General features: G+C 44.0%; 1 pseudogene; it reads left to right on the top strand.

Annotated features, from left to right (window-relative positions):
- The first annotated feature begins 11,984 nt into the window (after positions 1 to 11,984).
- On the top strand, positions 11,985 to 23,803 carry LOC140588970 (E3 SUMO-protein ligase ZBED1-like; annotated as a pseudogene).
- Positions 23,804 to 24,226: the final 423 nt, after the last annotated feature.

Raw genomic sequence — 24,226 nt, 5'->3', positions numbered from 1 at the left:
TTGGTGGTTCTCGATGTCCGGGGTTGGATGCTCTGGTGTGTGCTGGCTCACTCCTGGCTGTTGGGCCCCTGCTGGGGGGTGGGGGGGCCCTTGGATCTCTGGACCCGGGGTCCGGTCTGCCCTGGTGTGGAGCCTGCGATGTGGCTGCCGGATGGCCCCCCTCCGGAGCGCTCCTCTGCCCTTTTCTGGGTGGGGGCTGGGGTTCCCGTGCCCTGGGGGGCCTCTGGATGTCTGGGGCCCGGGTCTCCTCCATGTCGGCTTCATGTCCTGGGGGTGCGGGGCTGTGGCTCCCCACAAACACTACTAGACATTTACATGGAGAAACCTTATGCGCGCTGACACACACAGGTGTGCACACAGGTGCTCACGAACACACACTGACTTGATCCGCTGTTGCTTCTGGACATGTGTTGTAATGTTGGTTGCGTGTGCTGTTCAACAACATTTAACGTTTGATGTTCGTTGTGATTTATACAGATGTTGGTTGTTTTTTTTCTCTCTTCAGCAGACATGGAAGCAGATTGTTTTTTTTCTCCTCTCTCTCCCTCTCTCTGTATTTCCCGTCTTCCCTTTTCTCCCCCCCTCCCCCTCTCCTTTTGAGGAATTAAATAAAAAATAAAAATAAATAAATAAATAGAAATAAAGTAGTCCTCCGCAGAGGGGGGGAAAGGGGGATCCTGGGGACCCGCGGGATGGCGTCCCTAACTGTCACGCCCCGCTCCGTCCGCTCCTAGTGTGTGCCACGCCCCCTCCTTATCCACGTGTGCTTCCCCGATTGTGCCCAGCTGTTTCCTGTTTCTTTTGCCTTGTTCTGTGTATATGAGTCCGCGTCTCCCCATGTATGCCAGATCCGTCATTGTAGTGTCCGTCGATGTCCGTGCCTGTCTGTCTCTGGACAAATAAACCCCGTTTCCCTGACTGCCTGACTGCTCTCGCCTGCTTCCCTGCTCGCCCTCCATCGCTGAATGTGACACTAACGACCTGGCCCCTTTAAGAGCAAGGCGCATCCCTGCAAAGGGGTGAGCTGCTGGCGCTGGCAGTGAAGGAGTGGGCAGGTGCGCTGCACAGTGCTTGAAGGGAGAGGCGCTCAATCGCTCTCGCGCGCCATCAAACGCCTAAATTGCCATTTAGGAGAGCGAAAAATCACGCACGCCAAAAAATAAAACATTTAAAAGTCGCGCATCTCGGTGTTTCAGCGAAGACGATCGGGAATTCCCCTCCTCACGCAACCCAGTTCATTAATATTCAGTGAAATTGTAACAGCTACAACGATTGGTCTATCGCCATTATGAATACACAATTGACCAATGAGAAACCGGGTTTCATGTATCACTAGGCAGCACGGATAACAATGGCGAAGAATGAGTGCCGGAGAAACAAGATTATGTACGCAACATTTCTGAAGTGGTGTGTGAAAGCCCGAGGCATGGCGCCGCGGATCGAGAGGGAGAATGGAAAGGAAATGGTCATGGAGGTAATTCAAGCTTATTTATCCGTTGACACACCTTATATTAGATACATAAATCGGCTGTATTTGGACAGTTGCATGTCATAATCATATTCAATTCATTGCCCACGGGGCCCTGGCCCGACCCCATTTTTCAACCTCCGTTTTCCCAGCTGAAAATATCATGAATTCGATATCCAATGAAAAAACAGCTCCCCTAGGCCAACTTAGGAGAGCTATTTTTCACTCCCCTGACTTTTTTTCCCTTCAAGCACTGGCTGCACTCCTAGGCTGCATTGATGCGGGCTTCGGGCACCGAATGGTGACGTCAGGAGTGAACACCACCCGGTCCAGAAACGGGAGGGGCGTCTCCCGACACACGGTAGGGGAAGCAGCAGAGACCAGGGCAGCCCCCAGGAAGATTCCTGGTGCGTCCTCCGGTTTCCGAATATTTCGCAGTCTTTCTCCCTGTCTTCGGTGAAACCTGCAGTGTTTCGGGCATGGACTGTAAGGTAGCCCGCTGTCAGAGTCCACCTGCCACATCATCGCTTCCGCCGCCTTCTCTCTAAGTTGCCGGAGGTTGTCACGCACTTCCTCTGCTAAGTGCGCGTCTCCGGGCAGGGACATCTCCTCCAGTATGTCCCTGCTCCAGTTGGCTAAAGCCCAAGCTGCTGGATCTTCCCGGACTTCGGACTGACGTAGCCAGTATAAAACCTAATCGGTGAGGCCGAGGTATTCAGACTCACCGATCCGAGGTGTCTTCCTGTTGAGTAAGGTCATTTTGTTATGACCGTGTGCAGGGACAAGCGAGCAGTGAGTGGGGAAGCAGGATCGGGCACACAGAAATCCAAAAAACAGGGTTTTATTCAGGTAAACTGACAGACAAGGAATCACACGATAAAACAACATCAATGACCAGACTGGGGAAACAGACTTGAACGCGGACTAAATACACAGGACTACTTGGAAATAACACGAAACAGCTGAATACAATCAGGAATTGACACGAGGTAACGAGGGGGCATAACACACGGAAGGATCGTATGAGCAGGTCATGACATAGCAATCGAATAGAATGTCTTTCAAATGCTGGTCACATAATAAGTGATGATGCAATTTCAAAAAACCTGGAATGTCCAGGAAATTCCACAACACATTCATAGTATCTATAACTCAAAACTTGAAAGTAGTACAGAGTAAGTATGCATGTAAAATTGTATAAGATACCATAACAGGTTTACATTTTGTAGTACTCACATCAGTATGTTGTCATTAGTTGATGAATAAACAAAAAGGAGAAAAACAAGTGTGGGTAAGTACCATTGTAGATGGTTTTGTGTGAGTAACTCGCCTTACTTTTTGACCCAAGATCAGCGATACTGAGAGCATCAAACACATATCTTGTCAGACCTGTACTGGAATCTGGAAGACAGACGAATGGGTCAGTGCTGTCCATGCTATTCAAGGACAGAGTTTTAAACGAAGAGCTACGAGAATGATTCCTGGTCTTAGAGGAATGTCTTACGAGGAGAGGTTAGCGGAACTGAATCTGTTCAGCCTTGAGCAAAGGCGACTAAGGGGGGATATGATTCAGGTCTATAAGATTCTAACGGGTCTGGATGCTGTTCAGCCAAATGACTATTTCAATATTAGTCTAAATACTAGAACTCGTGGCCATAAGTGGAAATTAGCGGGAGAACATTTTAAAACAAATTTGAGGAAGCACTTCTTTACACAGCGTGTAGTCAGAGTATGGAATAGTCTTCCTGCTATTGTAGTGGAAGCTAAAACCATGGGTTCCTTTAAATCAGAGCTAGATAAGATTTTAACAACTCTGAGATATTAGCTAAGTTCTCCCCAAACGAGCTTGATGGGCCGAATGGCCTCCTCTCGTTTGTAAATTTCTTATGTTCTTATGTTCTTATACATGTGCTCCTGTCTGTTGACTTGATTCACCCTGTTCAGGTAGGGTTGTATTCCTTGCTTTACAATCCCTCTTTCTTTCCAATACATTTTAACATGACCGCTGTAATATAAATAGTATATGCTTTTTCAATATAATATATATATATACACACACACACTCCTCAAAAAATTTAAAGGAAGAATTTTTAATCAGAGGATAGCTTCAAGTTAATTAAACATCTGGGATGTTGATCTGTGGGGTGATCCACGAAGCAGGATTAAGGGAAAGTCTGACTTAAATGACACAGACTTGTCAAAATAAGTGGGAATTCCGTTCCATCAATGTGTCTTAAATGAATCCCCGCTGAAGTACCATGGTAACTTAGGCGAGTGAACAAGTCTGCTCCGGAGCAGGTTAACTGTCTCGCTTAAGCGATGTCTCAAAGAATGTCTGACGTGTGGAAAGAGATTCCCGAGAGATCGTTACGTCATACGAATTCCTGTGCTGTCAGTACTCATGTCAAAAATAATAAATAATATAAATGTGGAGTCTCAGCATTTTCATTGTTTTAAGATATTAAATCCTTACAGTTTTGCAAATCTCAAACAATACATACAACAATTGGAAACAGACATAAAAATATATACTAAGAACATAGCAGCATAGCTTAATTACATTTAAAATATAACAAGAATAAAAGTAGTAATCATTAACTATTAATTAATTATTAATGAAAGAATAAGATAATTAAGGTCAGGTCTATTTAAGCATTACTAAGGCCTCGTTCACACGGACGTCTGTACCAGGCGTTTTTCTGGTGTTGCTGGTGCCAGGTGAGCGCCGACTGTTTTTCTGCTCATTGGAGCAAATCAAAGCATCCACACGGGTGTTCAGCACCGGCGTTCGGCCGGCTATGCGTTCAGGTGGCGTCAAATAAACGCTGCATGCAATGTTTTCTTGGTGTCAAAAACCCGACGCTATTGCGTTCGGTTGGTGTTCTGGAGGACTGAATATGTCCCATGATTCTGTACGGCAACTATTAGCTTAGATACGCGTAATACGTTTGCTTTTATTTTTGATTTAAAATATGTGTTTCATGTGTCTTTGTCGTGCAAGTGGGGCTGCGCCGCGTCGGTGCTCACAGCATGACAGCCTGGACTGCGGCGCCGTACCCGCGTAGCCAAGAGCCGGGAGCCAACGCTTCGCGGGATGATCCCAATGTGGAAGAAAAATTGATACTATGCTCTATGCTTTTAAAACATTAATCAATATTATGCAAATCATGTATCAGTGCAATAAGAAATTAATAATTAAACTTATGTTACCATTTATGTTATAACTGGTAACTAATTATATACAGTTGTATAATTGCTGTTTCATGACCTTACTGTTTTATGACTCTGATACATGGTGCAATAATTCTGTAGCAGGCTGCAATGCTTAAAAAGCGGAACTAATATATTTGCAAGAGAACCAAACTAAGGTACAGACCTAAGTTTGAGAAGTAAGCTATTGCAACATAAGCAAGGCATATGACCGCTGAGGAGGGGTACTGCTAGGGTAAGCGGAGATGTTATAGTGATAACCACAAGGGGCGACCATGGAAAGGTCAACCCTACCTCTAACCTGATGTTCACCGATAACGAGGTGACCACAGAAAATTCTACTACTCAGCTGCCTCCTCAGCTGATCGAAAGATGTGCTAATGATGCTAAAATGTGCTGAAATGTCGCAATTCTATGCCTATAAAAGTTGTACCTACCTGTTGTTCGGGGAACAGCTCACAAGACGCATGAAAGATTGCTGAGTGTCTGTTCCCCAAAGCTTTGGTAAAGGTAATAAAGTTTGTCAGACTCTTAAACTCATAGACTTCTGCGAAATTCCTTTCACACCAGATGCGGGGCGATGTCACCGGCTGGTTAACTTTAACCGAGTTGTAATAAAGAATAGGGTTCCGTGTTTTCAATGCAGAACTATAAACCAAGATGACCCAAGTGTAAACACTCTGGACAGAGTAATTACTGCCCCCACAGGTAAATATACGAAACTACAGATTGGGCATCAAGCTGGTGTTAAACAGCGTCAAGCGAACACCAGCAAAACGCCAATCAATCACAGATACAAAACGCAGGAAAACACATATGGTGTTCAGAGGGCGTTCATTTTGAACGTCCATGTGGACAAGGCCTAAGTGAGACCAGTGTTGGGTGTAACGCGTTACTGTAATTAAACTACTTTTCCACTGAAAAAGTAGAGTAACTGATTACTCTATCATTTTTAGGTATTTTAATTACAGTTACTCATAATGTACTTGCGTTAAATTGTAAAATAATTAAACTTGCTGAATATCATTATTTAATTTTATTAATTTATCTTTTAAAGGTAAAAGTAAACTGCCGCTTTCAAATCGTTGTAGTGCAGGTGCACGTGATTTCGCGCCAGTTTGCTGCATAGTCATATTCTAAAACAGAAGATATCGGACTCGGCTGAAGCGAGTGGCTGTTTTACGAAATGGAAACATGTCATGTTTAACATTTCTTAAGTTAAGCTTTTTTGTTATTGCAGAATAATATTTTTTTGTTATTCAGGAATTGTGTTTCTGTCACGATCGCGGGGAAAGACGAGGCAGGAAGGCGAAAATCCACATACAAAAGGGTTTATTACTGTGACCAGGACAAACAGTGACGCACATTAACCCTTGGGAGTCTGAAGGTGTTTTGGAGCCCTGAAGAGATTCTGACATGTCCTGACATTTGTGTATTTTTCAGTTACTTATAAACATATAAATGTCTAAAGTCTGATAACATTGTATTCAGCACAAACTGGGCTACACTAATATACACTCACCTAAAGGATTATTAGGAACACCATACTAATACGGTGTTTGACCCCCTTTCGCCTTCAGAACTGCCTTAATTCTATGTGGCATTGATTCAACAAGGTGCTGAAAGCATTCTTTAGAAATGTTGGCCCATATTGATAGGATAGCATCTTGCAGTTGATGGAAATTTGTGGGATGCACATCCAGGGCACCTCCCGTTCCACCACATCCCAAAGATGCTCTATTGGGTTGAGATCTGGTGACTGTGGGGGCCATTGTAGTACAGTGAACACATTGTCATGTTCAAGAAACCAATTTGAAATGATTCGAGCTTTGTGACATGGTGCATTATCCTGCTGGAAGTAGCCATCAGAGGATGGGTACATGGTGGTCATAAAGGGATGGACATGGTCAGAAACAATGCTCAGGTAGGCCGTGGCATTTAAATGATGCCCAATTGGCACTAAGGGGCCTAAAGTGTGCCAAGAAAACATCCCCCACACCATTACACCACCACCACCAGCCTGCACAGTGGTAATAAGGCATGATGGATCCATGTTCTCATTCTGTTTATGCCAAATTCTGACTCTACCATTTGAATGTCTCAACAGAGACTCATCAGACCAGGCAACATTTTTCCCAGTCTTCAACTGTCCAATTTTGGTGAGCTCGTGCAAATTGTAGCCTCTTTTTCCTATTTGTAGTGGAGATGAGTGGTACCCGGTGGGATCTTCTGCTGTGGTAGCCCATCCGCCTCAAGGTTGTGCGTGTTGTGGCTTCACAAATGCTTTGCTGCATACCTCGGTTGTAACGAGTGGTTATTTCAGTCAAAGTTGCTCTTCTATTAGCTTGAATCAGTCGACCCATTCTCCTCTGACCTCTAGCATCAACAAGGCATTTTCGCCCACAGGACTGCCGCATACTGGATGTTTTTCCCTTTGCACACCATTCTTTGTAAACCCTACAAATGGTTGTGCGTGAAAATCCCAGTAACTGAGCAGATTGTGAAATTCTCAGACCGGCCCATCTGGCACCAACAACCATGCCACGCTCAAAATTGCTTAAATCACCTTTCTTTCCCATTCTGACATTCAGTTTGGAGTTCAGGAGATTGTCTTGACCAGGATCACACCCCTAAATGCATTGAAGCAACTGCCATGTGATTGGTTGATTAGATAATTGCATTAATGAGAAATTGAACAGGTGTTCCTAATAATCCTTTAGGTGAGTGTATATGAAATTTGAGGATCCAAGTTTTCAGTACCAGCGACAGTGACTTACTGTCATTTAATGGGTGCTAAACCAGAAACCAGTATATTACGTATAATATATTTCATTTCATTTTGACCAGTGGGTATTACTTCTGGCATATCCTAACCCTAACCCTTATCTGATATGTATGGGCTGCTGACTGCTGAGACAAGTTGCTGTGTTTTTGCTGCAGAGTACAAAATGGGTGGTCCTGGTTTTTGGTCTGTTACATCACACCCAGAGAGGTTCCCTGATTGGTGGACTCTGATATGGAGGTGTGACCTAAAATCCACATACCATTTACTTTTTGATGAAAAAATTCTCATTTTTTTAATAATTACAAACCACAGTAAAATACAAAATGTACAATAAAGTTGTTAAATCAGAAAAAAATAGAAATATATTTCAGAATTAATAGGCAATAATACGGTGGCCCCTAGAGACAAAACACACGCAAAAGAAAAAGCAGAAACAAAATGAAAATGCGCAGCAAGTAGACAATCCCAAACCGGAAGTGCTCCACCACGCTAGGGGGCGCGGTGAGCTCATGTGGCACAGTCGCTACACAGTAGTGATGGGAAGTTCGACTGAATTAACTGATTTGATTCTTTCGAGCTGTCCGTTGTAATGAATCGATTCTAAAATCGATTCTGTGATTCACTTTTTTTTCCGTCTTTTTTGCGCCTGACCGTATGAGTCAACGAATCATGGGATCGGATAATAAATCAAACGGTGTCTCAAGGTTACGTTATTTGACTGAAAGATGGGGCTGGTGTTAAACAAAAATGTTCAGCTTGACTATTCACAATAAAAAAAACAATATATAAAAAGCAGAAAGGGTGTCGATGCTGAATAAACACGCGTGTATATATAGTTCTTATTTTCTTGACTTTAGCCAAATTCATGTGCATGAGTATCAAGGACTACATCACAGTTAACAACTGCAATATTACCAATACAATCACACACACATACAATGAGCATGAGTAAACTTGCATACGTTGTTGTGTAAACGTCAAAGTTAATAAATATCTTTGGTTTTTGATGAAAGACATATGGTTTTATTATGCAGAAATGCAATAATTTACTGTTGTGAACGCCGCAATGGCTCTTGGGATCGGTTCGCAAACCATCCGTTTGACTCGCCGACGGAGTGTCCGAGAGTCCGTTCGATGAACAAATCGAACTTACGGTTTTCGGACACTCGGTCGGTGACTAAAACGAATGGTTTGCGAACCGATCCCAAGAGCCCTCGCCGCCTCGCGGCATTTGCTGCGGAAATGCAGTTACGCTGTTGAAAGGAATAAAATTAACGCAGCTGTTCACAGGGCTGTCAACTTTGGTCAGCCGGTTGGCCAGAGATTTTCCATTTCAGACAAGTCCGCACACGCATTTACACCTTTGTGACAGTTTTATTCCCTTGTAAATGGTCTGTAGGGTTTGCAAACTACCCCAACGCTTTTGCTGCAGCTAATTTTAGGTTTATAATGTAATAATATAAATTTGCAGTAAGATTTCTTGCACGAGCGTGAGAATCCGAAAGCGTGAGTGTCACGCCAGATGCGTGAGAGTTGGCAGCCCTGTGTTCATTTATCACAACAGTAAATTATTGCATTTCTGCATAATAAAACCATATGTCTTTCATATGCAAGTTCATATGAAACGTATGCAAGTTTACTCATGCTCATTGTATGTGTGTGTGATTGTATTGGTAATATTGCAGTTGTTAACTGTGATGTAGTCCTTGATACTCATGCACATGAATTTGGCTAAAGTCAAGAAAATAAGAACTATATATACACGCGTGTTTATTCAGCATCGACACCCTTTCTGCTTTTTATATATTGTTTTTTTTATTGTGAATAGTCAAGCTGAACATTTTTGTTGAACACCAGCCCCATCTTTCAGTCAAATAACGTAACCTTGAGACACCGTTTGATTTATTATCCGATCCCATGATTCGTTGACTCATACGGTCAGGCGCAAAAAAGACGGAAAAAAAAGTGAATCACAGAATCGATTTTAGAATCGATTCATTACAACGGACAGCTCGAAAGAATCAAATCAGTTAATTCAGTCGAACTTCCCATCACTACTGTGTAGCGACTGTGCCACATGAGCTCACCGCGCCCCCTAGCGTGGTGGAGCACTTCCGGTTTGGGATTGTCTACTTGCTGCGCATTTTCATTTTGTTTCTGCTTTTTCTTTTGCGTGTGTTTTTTTAACTTGCTGCGCATTTTCATTTTGTTTCTGCTTTTTCTTTTGCGTGTGTTTTTTTAACTTGCTGCGCATTTTCATTTTGTTTCTGCTTTTTCTTTTGCGTGTGTTTTTTTAATTTGCTGCGCATTTTCATTTTGTTTCTGCTTTTTCTTTTGTGTGTTTTTTTAATTTGCTGCGCATTTTCATTTTGTTTCTGCTTTTTCTTTTGTGTGTGTTTTGTCTCTAGGGGCCACCGTACAATAAGGTTCAATGTTTCTCTCACTAATGACCTAATGTTAAGTGTTAAAACAGCCAAGTGAAAGTCGAACAAAATGAAAGACAAAAGTGTGAACTGAACCAGTAGGTGGCAGCAAAATATAAAGCTGGTCCCCACTAGACAGTCCAGCTTCAAAGTTTGTTCATTTATTTACACAAATAGAAGGAATTTGTTGATCATTTAAATAGGATTAACGAGCTTGGATATTTTAATCAAAATTTCTTAAGACCCGTGGTTTGTATTGGCCCCTCCCTCTGCTTCTCTCTGATTGGTTCCCCTCTTTCTACAGAAGCTCCAGTGCAGCTGAATGGTGATGATGGTGCAAATCAGATACAACACACCAGTCCCAGCTTTCAGTGCAGCATCTAGAACCTGCTCCCACCTGTCAGACATATAATACATCAGTGTGTCTGTCAGTCACACGTATCACATTTAAACCTGAAGAACAATGCAGTGAATCTACTCTGACAGAATTATAACCACCTTGATGACCAACAGCAGCACCAATAAGCCCAGTCTTACATACAGAGCCAGCTGGACCAGGGAGCTGAATAAGAGGGTGGATTTGAACAGTAAAGTCTTACATGCTTTATAGTAACATGGTTCAGCCACATCTGAATTATTTCACAGGCTGTGCAGGAGGAACAGTAGAAATTTACACAGAACATGAAAACTGCTGGGGAATGTTAACTGGTGGCTTTATTATGATTATTACATAACATGCTACATTGTTCTGTAAAATCCAAAGAGGCCTGTAGTCTATCCTCAGTAGAAAGGCGTTCACCTTGGATGGGATGTCGTCTCATGTATTTTATAAGTAAAATAAAATCAAAAAATCAATCTTTATTCTCATAAACAAAAGGGAAGTTTTACATTACAGTGTGACCAGGTAAATGCTGCTAGCTGGACACCACACTCCTGTAAATGCTGCTGAATGCTTACCTCAGTTTATCATTATTCCCTCCATCTTCATCATGTGCCAAAGAACAGCAGCGGAAAGAGGAGAAAGGATAAGTTGAAAAATAAAAACACTGATCTGTTAGTAAGTAAAGATTCCTAAGATAAAGTCATTTCTCAAAGTAAAATAAGAATAATGAAACATATTCAGCAGATTAGCTGCTTGAATGCAGAATAAAACATTTAGGTTATGTTATTGTAGATGTGGCACATGGTGTTAATGTAGCGGTAAACACAAGACTGTCATAACCAGCTTGTCCGATCCTCCTGTGATCCGCCACGCCCCCTCATCTACCTCGGATGGAATCCCCGTGTTACCGGCTGTTAGTCTGATGTATTTTGGTCTGTTAGGCAGGGCCGTGCAGAGACGTTTAAAGGGGCGGGTGCTCAAAATTAAAAAAGATAGAACAGGCTGAATAACAAAAACTCACATTCATGACGAATCTAATATGGAATTATGTGGATATCCATATTAGATCGTTTTTAGTGAAATAAAAGCCCTCCAGAAAAGAAGGGAAAAGTCCTGTAACTTACTTTAAAACAAAACATGTTCCCTAAAATGGTGGACAGAGCTACAGACCCCCTTGTAACACCCTTACCCAGTTAGCTAGCAGTTAATGACCACCACTATTTGTGCAGTTCATAAAAGGACAGGTAATGTTTGTCGCGCTGTTGGACAAACAGCACGCTCATTTATTTAAATTCATTTGTTGTTATAGACTATAGTGTGCGCTGTACACCCTTTTACTGTTTTGTTGCAGTCTGCACCTTCCAATTAATTTGCCTGTTTCTCCTCCAGCTCCGCACCACCCAGCCTGCAGAAAATGCGCGTGCACTTTGCGAGCTCGTACCCGGCTCGTAACGAGCGCGCTCTGCCCTCAAGGGCGAGCATTGGTTAATGGCAGTCATGTGACTGATGCAAGCCAGATCCTTTTATTTAGCAAAATTGAGATTAATAGTTACATTTTATTGTTGAGGGGCAAAGACAGGGCTCCATACGCACATTCACATTAAAAAAAAAAACCCAAGAAAAGGGCACTTGAGGCATCCTGGAGGAAAGGGGCGGGTGCTCAAGCACCCTCCGCCCCCCCCCCTGCACGTGCCTGCCCACATCAGAGCTACAAATATGGAAGAATTGGAAGAAAGCGCATTGCTAGGACTGACCGGAGGCAAATTTCATTTCAAAAGACTACCCGACGGAAGCCTTGATAAAAGCGTGGTTTTGTGCAAACTGTGCAAAAAGGAGTTTGCATACCACCGAAGCACTTCAACCTTACGGTACCATCTAAATGCAAAACATGTTGCAGCGAGCACAGAAACTGTGGGAGCTGTTAGCGCTAGCAGTCCCAGTTCGAGTACCAACAAAAGGTGTCGGCAGCCCAAACTTGATGAGATGACTGGCTTCAGGACCAAAATCAGTAAGTCAACATCGGACAAACTTACAAATTCTCTCACAAAATGGATTGCTCTGGACTGTAGACCACTAATAATGGTAGAAGATAGGGGGTTAGAAAATGTGCTACGGTTAGCGACAGGTGATCCAACTTTCCAACTGCCGTGCCAAAAGACTATTTCAAGTAAAATTCAACAGCTTTATGACACTGAAAAGCAAGCAAAATTAGATGCATTACAGAAAGCAGACTTTGTGGCTCTTACTGGGGATCATTGGACTTCCGTTAGTAATTCTAATTACATCGGAGTCACTGCACATATTGTTGATGTCACAGACGGGACATGGGATCTACAGTTTTTGCCCTGACTGTGCAGAAGACAAACACCAGAAACTATGCCGAAAACTGTGCTGAGCAGTTTCTCTCTGTGGCAGGGGAATGGGGAATTCAACAAAAGGTCACCACAATTGGAACAGACAGTGCATGAACCATGGTGGCTGCAGCAAGACACCTCGCATTCCATCACATGCCTTGTGTTGCTCACATCTTGCAAAGAACCATCACTGTTAGCCTTGCTGATAGTGGGTTTACTGATGCATTAGGAAAATGTCACAAGATAGTGGGTCACTTTAAACACAGCCCTGCTAATATGGAGGAACTACACTAGGAGCAAACAAGACTGGGGCAACAGAAAGAGCCACTCATACAGGATGTTTCCACACGGTGGAATTCAACGCTGGATATGGTTTCTCATCTACTAAAGAATCAAGAGGCTGTTTTTGCTGCTTTAGACAAACAAAAGCACAAGCTAGTCATTTCAACACCAGAGTTGACAGTTATTGTGTAGATTGATAATTACTTTCTTGAACTGTCTACTACAGGTTTGTGACTGAGCTTCTTGGAGGTGAGACATATGTCTCATGCTCAGTGGTTTTACCTGCTTTCTGCTACCTGCATCACACCATGGAGGTCTCCGATGATGACTCAAACTACATGGTGAAATTTAAGGCTGCCTTCACAAAGGACCTATCCCAACGTGTAGCTACACTCAACCATCAGTGGCTCAAGATAGCTACTGTGCTCGACCCACGCTTTAAGGATTTAAAGTGTCTTGCAAGCGGAGAGCGAGAAGAGGTTTTGACCAGCCTTGAGGCCCTGCTGCAGGAACAGTGTAAAGATAGTAAGTAAGTAAGTAAAATTTATTTATAAAGCACATTTAAACACAGCTATTGCTGACCAAAGTGCTGTACATCAATGATAAAATAATAAAAGTAAATAAAAGTAAATAATAATAATAAAATAATAATAATTGCATATTATAAGAAGCAGATCTTATCTAACAAAAATAGACACATCAGGATACCAGAAATAATAGAATCACGGTTATAGGAAAGCCTGTGAATTGAGGTATTTTTTTAATCTAGACTTAAAGATGGCAATAGAGGGGGCACATCTAATATCTGTGGGTAGCTGGTTCCAAAGGCGAGGAGCAGCCACAGCAAAGGCCCTATCACCCTTCTGCTTAAGACGTGACCGTGGCACATGTAAGAGTCCTGCGTTGGAGGACCTAAGAGACCGTGGGGCTGAATACGGCTGGAGGAGGTCAGTAATGTAAGCAGGGCCCTGCCCATTTAAAGCTTTAAAAACAATGAGTAAAACTTTAAATTGAATTCTAAAATGAATGGGGAGCCAATGCAGGGAAGCCAAAACAGGGGTGATATGTTCCCGCTTCCTCGTTCTGGTCAACAGTCTTGCCACCGCAAAGGAGCCAGCAAAGACAAAGAGAGTCCTTCTCTCTTCATTGTCTTCAGACTCTGATTCAGATGAGGAAGCCCTGTGTAACAGGGCCCTGAATTTGTACAGAGCAGAATCCACCATCAGCGAGACGGACTGCCCGCTGCAGTGGTGGTCCAGTCGAGCAGGAACCCACCCACAGCTGTCTGTCCTGGCCTGCAAGTATCTGATTACTCCTGCCACTTCTGTCCCATGTGAGAGACTATTCTCACTTGCAGGTCACATAGTAACAAAAAAGAGGGCTGCCTTGAGCTCTGAAAATGTGAACAGGCTAGTAACTGGCTGAAAGAGACGGACAATAAATAAGCATGGAGGTATTGTGAGTCCAATGGATTTGTTATTTTTTGCACTAAAATGTTCAATGATCACACTGTTTTAGCCTAATGTAGAAAATATTTTTAGCTAAGGTTACTCAGAGTTTACAGGTGAAGCTGGTCAAACTACCTTTTATGTTTCTGCCTTATTTTTTTGACAAGAAAAACTGCACTTTATGTTGAAATTTTTATTATTATTATTTAAAGACAATACTATTCTGAAAATGTACTTAAAGTACGTAAAATAGCACTTTATAAGTCTTGCCCAATTTTGGCCAGGGATATTATTTTTGTCATGCCCGGCTCGTCCGATCCTCGTGTGTGCCACGCCCCCCTCGTTACCTCGTGTTAATTCCCAATCGTAATCACCTGTTACCTGTTATGTTCAGCCTGTCCTGTGTATTTAGTCCGCGTCTGAGTTAGTTTCCCCAGATCCGTCATTGACGTGTATCGCTGTCAGCCCTGTTCGTCTGAATAAAACCCCGTTTACGTTTGGATTCTCGTCTGCCTGCCTGGTATTTGCCCGCTTCCTGCTTGCTTGGCGGACAGCAGTTAAAACAGAATGACGGATCTCCGAGACAACTCACCACAGCAAGTCGAGAGCCAGCGGATCGGCTTGCTGCAAGAGGTGATATACTAGCTGAATCTGCCTGAGGTCCGGGAGGACCCCATTGCTCTTGATTTGGCCAGCCGGAGCGGGACTCTCCTAAGTGAGATGTCGCCGTCCGGGAACACGCACTGTATCGCGGAAGTGTGCGAAAACCTCCGGCAGCTAGTGACAAGGGTAACCGAGGGGCGGCTCCAGCTGCTCGCTCCCTCTGAGGCGACCACGCCTCCAATGACCTGCCAAAGCCGGAAGAAGAAAAAGAGAAGAGAGCGGAGACAGGAAGAGGAACCGGCGATCTTCCTGAGGGCTTGCTCTCTCTCCAGTCTCCACTGCTGCTCCAAAGGAGTACCTCTTGACCCGGTGCCCAGAGGTATGTCCCGCAGAGGCTGCTGCTGCCGTCACCCCGGACGTCACCACCGCTTCCGGTCTACTGGTACCCCTCGCCAGCCCCGCCGAAGAGATGCCGCCTTCGCCCGCTGCTGCTCCTGAGGCGCCCCCAGCTGGCCACGAGTCGGCGGTGCCTGCTGCCGCTGCTACGCCCGCAGCCCGCCTGCCGGCGCCTCCTCCGCCTGCCGCCACGCCCGAGGTAGCTGCCCCGCCTCCGGCTGCTGCTCCGCCACCTGCAGCGCCCGAGGTCTCGGCACCGCCTGCAACTCTGTCCATGTCTGTGACTCCCCTTCCTTTGACTCATGCCCCGGTGCCCGTGATCCCGGTCCATGTCCCGGAGGAGGTCCCAGACTTTCCAACCTCTGCTCCTTTCCCCTTGGGGGAGGAGGAGCTCGAGTGGGACCCCTCGGAAACCTCCCTAGTGACTCCTTTTCCCTTGACCCAGCGAGGCCAACACCCACCAAGACCCCGAATTTCTGTGTCCCGAAAGGGGAGGGGACACAGATGTAGGGACCGGGTCCCGCCCGCCCTGCCCCCTGGCTCGCCCTCGCTTGCCTTGGCTGGGGCTCGGGGGGCGCCTGTGGTTCTTTTGGCTCCGGGTCGGCAGTCACTAGGGTTTACAAAGAATGGTGTGCAAAGGGAAAAACATCCAGTATGCGGCAGTCCTGTGGGCGAAAATGCCTTGTTGATGCTAGAGGTCAGAGGAGAATGGGCCGACTGATTCAAGATGATAGTGTGGAAGTAAAATTGGACATTAGTAGGCCCAGGAGGGGAGGCATATTGGGTCTGTTATGTCTTAGGCCTTAGGCCAGAAGAGATTGTTTTGAATACTATGTGACCTCGCTTTGTGATAGCTGCCTGCAGTTGGCTCCGCAGAAGCGCGGACCTTGGAGGGGCAGACAGTGGAGCAAAGGGGGGGAGAAACCACTTGCAGGAAGAGACTCGAAGCCACCCCAACTGGTGCACAAAGAGTTATAGCTTAATAGAATAGTAGTAGTCAATATATATGTTAATCAAACTAATCATATGTTAACCATGTATTTTCAGTGATTCAGGGACAATACGTCAATGTGTTAATCATTAATCAAACATTAACAGTGATTCAATGCCATATAATTAATATCTATATACATATCTCATGTAGAGTCTAGAAGCCGAGGCTGTCTCCAGTAAGTTGCGTATAATGGGTGGACTTTACCTTGCTACCAAGGTGAACCAATGGAGCGGGAGAATTGTGTTTGTTTTACGTTTCAGCTTAGTTTGTTGATGTTTCATGACCAATCAGGACTTAGAAGTCCTGGGAGTTATGGTTTATCTACTGGTTGCTCTGTGTGCTGGGTGTGACTTGGTACCAAGTGCCAGAGTGTGATGGGAGTGCTTTGCTGAACTTGCTGGAATAAAAGAGATTTTCTTTACTCACCAACCTAAGAGGTCCAGACTTTTATTCTAAGTCCTTGATTTATAATTTTTCTACCACAATAGAAGAGCAACTTTGACTGAAATAACCACTCGTTACAACCGAGGTATGCAGCAAAGCATTTGTGAAGCCACAACACGCACAACCTTGAGGCGGATGGGCTACAACAGCAAAAGACCCCACCGGGTACCACTCATCTCCACTACAAATAGGAAAAAGAGGCTACAATTTGCACGAGCTCACCAAAATTGGACAGTTGAAGACTGGAAAAATGTTGCCTGGTCTGGTGAGTCTCGATTTCTGTTGAGACATTCAAATGGTAGAGTCAGAATTTGGCGTACCTGAGCATTGTTTCTGACCATGTCCATCCCTTTATGACCACCATGTACCCATCCTCTGATGGCTACAGTACTTCCAGCAGGATAATGCACCATGTCACAAAGCTCGAATCATTTCAAATTGGTTTCTTGAACATGACAATGAGTTCATTGTACTACAATGGCCCCCGCAGTCACCAGATCTCAACCCAATAGAGCATCTTTGAGATGTGGTGGAACGGGAGCTTCGTGCCCTGGATGTGCATCCCACAAATCTCCATCAACTGCAAGATGCTATCCTATCAATATGGGCCAACATTTCTAAAGAATGCTTTCAGCACCTTGTTGAATCAATGCCACGTAGAATTAAGGCAGTTCTGAAGGCGAAAGGGGGTCAAACACCGTATTAGTATGGTGTTCCTAATAATCCTTTAGGTGAGTGTATAATAATAACATAACATAATGCTCAAACAGTCAACTAAATATTCTGCTTCCCTAAAGGAAGAAATACAGTCCACAGTCTGACTCAGTTATGTAATCACTGCTGGTTCTTTTTATTTTAGCATTCTCTAATGTTTTCGAAATGAACTCGCACACTTGTCTGTACGTGTTTGTATTCGCCGTTTCATAAAAAGAGTGCCGGTGTTCTGTCGAAAAATACTACCTATCGAGACGTGCTATCGAGCCTTTCTGTGCATGTGCAGTTCTACCGTTTTGGGATTAGGGTTAGGTTTTAGGGGTTAGGGTTATGGTTAAAGTAAGGGTTTTAGGGGTTTGGGGGGGTTAGGGTTAGGGTTAGGGTAAGAGTTAGGGTTAGGGCTATCTATTAGCACTACAGTAGCATTTTTCGACAAGGCAGCATATATCGACAGAACACCGGTTCGGGAATGCGTAGCGGGGCTCCAAATGTTCCACTAAGCGTCGAAAACCCGTATTTTCCACAACAGAATGGGGCTGGTTATCCAGCACTACGAATTCAGCGACCTTCTGTGTAATCAGCATGGCTTTGTTGCTGTCCGAAGGGAGCTTCTCTGAATTGTATCCTGGATTTTTTTGTTGCTTGGGAACAGTTTTGTTCTTTGTCGATGTGGTCTGAATAAATTCGGCGTATTCTTTTGCATGATATTTCTGCAAGTGTTTAATGAAGTTCGTTGTGTTAAAATTTCTAACGCTACTGCCACCCCTCAAAACGGTCCGAATGCATATATTGCACATGGTAGTTCGGCTTTTTTCTTAAAGAACATCAATACCGCGGACATGCTGGCAACACTTTTGGAGTCCGACGTTGCGCCAATGTACATCACGTGACATGCTGCTCATATGATATGGTTGCCTTTACTACATATCATTCAGCTAAGTTCAACTAAGCATTTACATGACGCACTGATGGATCGGATACTCCTAGTTTTTTTTCCTATATCCGATCCAGTAATTTTGGCCAATATTGGATCGATACCGATACGGTGGATCGGATCTGTCCATCCCTAGTAGTCATTGAAAGTGGCATTGAAGCTTTTCACCTATCCATCTGATGGTGATCAGAAAGGAGTAGTGCAAGTCTTCTTAACTTCCAACAACTCAAAGATCTGCTGGAAGAATTCTGGAATGTTGGCTTCTGGAAAGTCTCTCTCAGGCTCTATAACAACATACCCATTATGGCACTTCCACAGTAACAGCTTGTTTATTGGGTAAACAGTAGACTTCTACTTGCTCTCTGTTGCTACTAGTATGTAACAATTGTAGCATTCAGTTTCATTCAGGAGACCCATGAGGTCAACGGCGATTCTCCCCATAGGTGCTCCAGCACAGACGGTGCAAATAGGTGCAGTTTCTTGGCTGCTCCAGTGTAATAGTGAAAAAGTTAACTAGACTGACCTAAAACAAACTCACACAAACTGGCAAACCTCCAGGTACCGATCCGGTTAAATTCCCAGAATTACAGCATCCCACGAATCGAGTGAGTGGACGTAATACCATTTTTAATCACAAGGTGGGGACAAACACTGCCTTGCCACTGCATCTTTGCTATTAAAAATATAATAATTATCATCCATGGCCAGAGCCAAGCAATAAATGTCCACACTAAGGAAATGGCACCTAATCCATGACGCCACAAAATTACTAGTTAGTTCAAGCCTTTTGGCATGTATTCTGTAGGTGTAAGGGGGATCAGTATTGAAAAAAAGCATTCTTCAAAGAAACACGTTTTAAAACTGTTCTAGTCATTAGCTGGCAGTGAAATACGATGTCACTGCTTGACCTAAATTTTAAAGTGCGTTTCGTTTTTGCTGCAACGCTGAATGTTCATAATGCTGTGACAAGCTACGGATAAGGTGCCAAAGAGAAATCCAGGGGTAAACAGTCAGCTGAAAATAAGGCACAGTGACACACAGAGAGGATGCTTCGATCAGGAGGCCGAGAAAGGCTCTCACTGAGACGTACACAAAGACCCCTCTTATGAAACGGCACCTATTCTGCCGTCAAAGGGATAAGAGCACAGCTGCTTTTTTTTTTTTTAATGAAAACAGAGTTATGACCAAAACCAGGTCCCTTACAGGGCAGAAACAGAATACTTATATCATCCAGGAGGAAACTATTTAATTAACTGTTTAATTGTTCACTTATGCCCAGTTTTGTAGAAAACACCATCATTTCCTACCTACTATACATATGGCTGGACAAACAAAACAACACAGTGTCAGTGTAGTTGTTGTATTTTGCCTTTGTGGGGCAGTAGAGATGGCAGAGTTTAAATGAAGCCTTGATTGTCTGACACCCTGGAGTCTGACCTACTTCATCTCACTGCTTCCTTGGTGTAGAAAAAAATAAAAGCACAAGAGTCAGTCCTGCAGCACCTTCACCTGAATTTCTGCTACAGCTGGTTTACCTTGTCAGTCGTCCCAGTTCAGTAAATGCACCTTAATTTGGTCATAAGATGCAGGCCAGGCACAGGACAAACTGCTCCAGCCCAGGAGAGCCTTGTGAATTTAAACCATGGCACACAGTACCGACACACTTTTCGGCCCCGTAAAACCTTTTAGCTGCCTGGGATACACATGGCAAATACATGAGGAGGCATAGCCAAATGGCCCAGGGGGTTACCACGGAGACCGCACCTCTCTGCCTTTGATGTCAGAGAGGACAAGGCCCAGGAAGCCACGCTGGTGATTATTAAGAGGGGATCTTCTAGAATCGGGCTGGCATTCGCTGCCCGAGCACGTGGTCAAATCCAGGCAGCCGGAGCAGAAAGCTGAGGTATGAATACCAAGCATTCCAGCTGCTTCACCCTGAGACGTTCCTCTTCTCCGTCTGGCGAATAAAAGACAGAGTTGAAGTAATGAGGTAGAAACGCATTTGCCAAGCTGCGAGACCAGTGTGCGGGTACACAGATCACCCACGATGTCCTTCTAATCCCAACATAACCGGAAAAGATCTGGTGAATCCACAAGAGGGAGTGTTTTCATTTAAAAAAATGGGTAAAATAAGCCTCAGTCAACCCTGATTATAGGGGTATTCTTAGGGGTAAATTGTTAGGGGTAAACAGGGCCGCAGGTGATTTTGAAGGGTATAAGGATTCTGCATGCTCTGGGATAAGGGTCTCGCAGAGCTGATTAACGTTTGCAGGCATTTCGGTGTTTGAGTTTGCTGCCCCAAGGGCAATCGACTCAGGTAAATGCTCAGCATCTGGCAGACACTCACATTTCAAACTGATGTCAGGTATGTTAAAATCAGTGTTTAGTGCTGTCTGGGATGAAACCTCTCATTAATACATGCTCTCAGTGTCTATTTTTATATTACAAGATACTCAATGCCTGCTTGCACCTGAAAATTCCCTTAAGACAGATACTGTACAAGAGAGTTGAGTCTGTTTCAAATTTTGCGTGAACTAAAGTGTCCACAAAGGCTGGCTAGATACCAGGATTGGCTGGCCGCCGTCTTTGTTTACCGGAGTGACATTTCCTGTCAGCACCCAATTTCGCGAAGTGCTTTTCCCCTTGCCCTGTCATTCAACGCAGAAATGACACACCCGTCCCCCAACCGCAATTCCTCTGTGATAGCTGCCCTTTTCCTTCCAGTGCTCACAGATCTAAAGGCCACCCTTATTGTGCTGATGAAAATGGAAGTGCGTTTTCAAGCCTGAAATAGATTCGGTGCTCTCCAGCATCACCTGGACATACTGTATTTCCACAAACTTACAATAAAGCTTCTGAAAAATAAAAAACACTATCCTTGACCCAGTATTGCTGGATGATTATCTAAAAACAGAGACCTAGTGAACTGTAGGGTCAGTTTAAAGATAAAGGAGTTGGCGTTGTTTTTGCTCTGCTGGCCTTGTGTCAAATGTACCACGGAATTCTGGTTCATGGCATCTGTGTTGACCGTATTTGGCAAGCTGACCTACGTCGGACAGCAGACACCGTCTCCCACACAGGGACACGTTTCTCATCTGGCAGCAAGGTCAGGAGGAATGTGACCGTTTGGCGTTTGCAAATGTCTGCCAGGGTCTTCTGGACAGAACGAAGCAAAAAACCTGAAGGTCCTGCATTCTGTACAACATCACCATCTTAAAAATCAATGCTCTGCTCTCAGTTCATTATTGCAGCAATAACATAACCCTATAAACATGAATCCAACCCCGTTCCGTCTAGTTCCTATGCCACACAGCAACAAAAGACCTGCTTTTCTCTATTTGGGAGAAACCGATCGACTCCTCTAATACTCTACAGAGTTTTCCTATCCATATGAGTCTGCAGATCTTCCCTGCCCATGGAGAACGTGTATCAAAGTCACTTGGGGTATTTTGCTGGGGTATCTGACATCATAGAGCATAAAGCAGTGAGCTGAACTTCTTACTCGAGTTTTGTGCTTACAGTTTCCTTTCTGTTGCCCTTTTCTATCCTCCTTTTTTTTCCTTTTCTTTTGTCCCATGGGAAACAGTCAAAATGCAGCTTCTGGCAGAGCAGGCGGGTCAGATTTAAGACCCGGGCAGCCGTGTGTGGAGACATGACAGCTTGGGGTTTACACATCGGCACTCGACTCGCTTTCCTGACAGCTGAGAAGAATGAATTGCGGTCGCCACTCGCGAGGCACACAGAATTTCTTCAGAATTTCCCTCAGTGTTAGTCTACAGCTTTGAGCTTGGATAACGGCGAGATAGATCACAGAAACAGGCACAAGGGTGTACGCCATGTACTCTAATATCCTATTTTACTCCCATTTATCTTGCTAATGTAGCAAAGTATAGATATAAACTGTTCATCCCTGCTAAATTAAAGACTCTCATTTATGCTCCTATTCTGGGATATTACAGAGGTACTGAGGAATCCACTTGTCACGAGGGCTTGGACTGTTGCTGGAGCATCCTCTATCTTGTCCTGGACGTTCTTACAGAAACCGGCTGGTTGGCTGAGAGGGGTGCGACAGCTTATTATTGACCGATAATCCCAGGTCATTTAATGCCATTCATGGTATCTATAGAGGTCCAATTTTACCCAGTAATATAGCCCAGGGGAAATAGGTTTAGACAGCAGGTTAGTAGTGTGTGTAAACCCCTCGTGCATGACACCTAACACCGGAAATGAGGAGACCTTTCATTCCAGCTTTCTACTTAATATCTAAATTCTCAAGGCTCATGTTTCTCTATACTGTACATATACAATGAGGGAAATAATTATTTGACCCCCCATTGAATTCCTAAGTTCTCCCATTTATAAAGAAATGAGAAATCTATAATTTCAATGGTATGTTTATTTCAATATCAGAAGATAGATTTTCAATAAAACAAACAAGAAAAAATCATTATGTAACAGGTACAAACCAATTTGTCATTTATCAAGGGAAATAAGTATTTCATCCCCTACAAGTCAACAAGAAATTAACACATTAACACAACACAAGTAGTACTTAAGTACTGTATTAACAGATACCAAGCCAGCATTCACATTTAATGCCATTACTTTGTTTAAAGAGTATTCTTTGGTCAACTAACCTTTGTAGATCTTCAATCTTATCACCATGAGAGACACCAGAGAGCTGTCTAAGGATGTCAGAGACAAGATTGTTGACCTTGACAAAGGTGGAATGGGCTACATGACCATCAGCAAGCAGCTTGGTGAGAAAGTGACAACTGTTGGTGGAATTATTTGCAAATGGAAGAAAGACAAAATAACTGTCAATCACCCTGGATCTCGGGCCCCAAGGAAGATTTAGTCTTGTGCGGCATCAGTGATCTTAAGAGCAGTGAGGGCTAACCCCAGAACTATATGGGAGGAGCTCGTTAATGATCTCAAAGCAGCAGGGACCTCGGTTGCCAAGAAAACCATTGGTAACACAGTATGCAGTTATAGTTTGAAATCCTGCAGTGCTCACAAAGTACCCCTGTTCATGAGGGCCCATGTTCAGACCCATCTGAAGCATGCCAGTGAACACCAGAATAATTCCAGTGAGGCTTGGAAGAATGTGATGTGGTCAGATGAGACCAAAATCGAACTGTTTGGCATCAACTCCACTCGCTGTGTTTGGAGGGAACAGAATGCTGACTGTAACCGCAGGAACACCATCCCTATGTCAAACACAGAGGTAGAAGCATTATGCTTTGGGGGTGTTTTTCTGCCAAGGGTACAGGACGGCTGCTGAGCTGTGTGCAAACCTGGTGACCAGCTACAAGAAACATCTGACAGTTGTGCTTGCCAACAATGGTTACTCCATCAAGTACTGAAGCATGTGTTCCAAGGGATCAAATACTTCTTTCCCTAGATAAATGGCAAATTGATTTGTAACTGTTACATAATGATTTTTCTGGCTTGTTTTGTTGATCTATCTATCTTTTGCTGTTAAAATAAACCTACCAGTGAAGTTATAGACTTCTCATTTCTTTATTAATGGGTCAATTTAAGAATTCAGCAGGGGGTCAAATAATTATTTCCCTCACTGTATAGTCCTGTGTACACGGTTCATTAGAATCAGTACTTGAATGCTTCTTGCAGACCATCAGTACCAAATAAATTCAAGAACAAAAGCAGCGGAGAGGACACTTACATCTTCCAGGCTTCCAGAGATGACGGCAGAGACCTTGGCCTGATATTCAGGTGTCATCGGATGGTTCAAGATACTGACTGAAATACTACCCTGCTTATCTGGA

This window comes from Paramormyrops kingsleyae, chromosome 4, assembly GCF_048594095.1.
Source record: "Paramormyrops kingsleyae isolate MSU_618 chromosome 4, PKINGS_0.4, whole genome shotgun sequence".
In the NCBI taxonomy this organism is placed as follows: Eukaryota; Metazoa; Chordata; class Actinopteri; order Osteoglossiformes; family Mormyridae; genus Paramormyrops; species Paramormyrops kingsleyae.
Note: the sequence above shows the minus strand (reverse complement) of the source record. Positions and strands in the feature narration are given on the sequence as shown.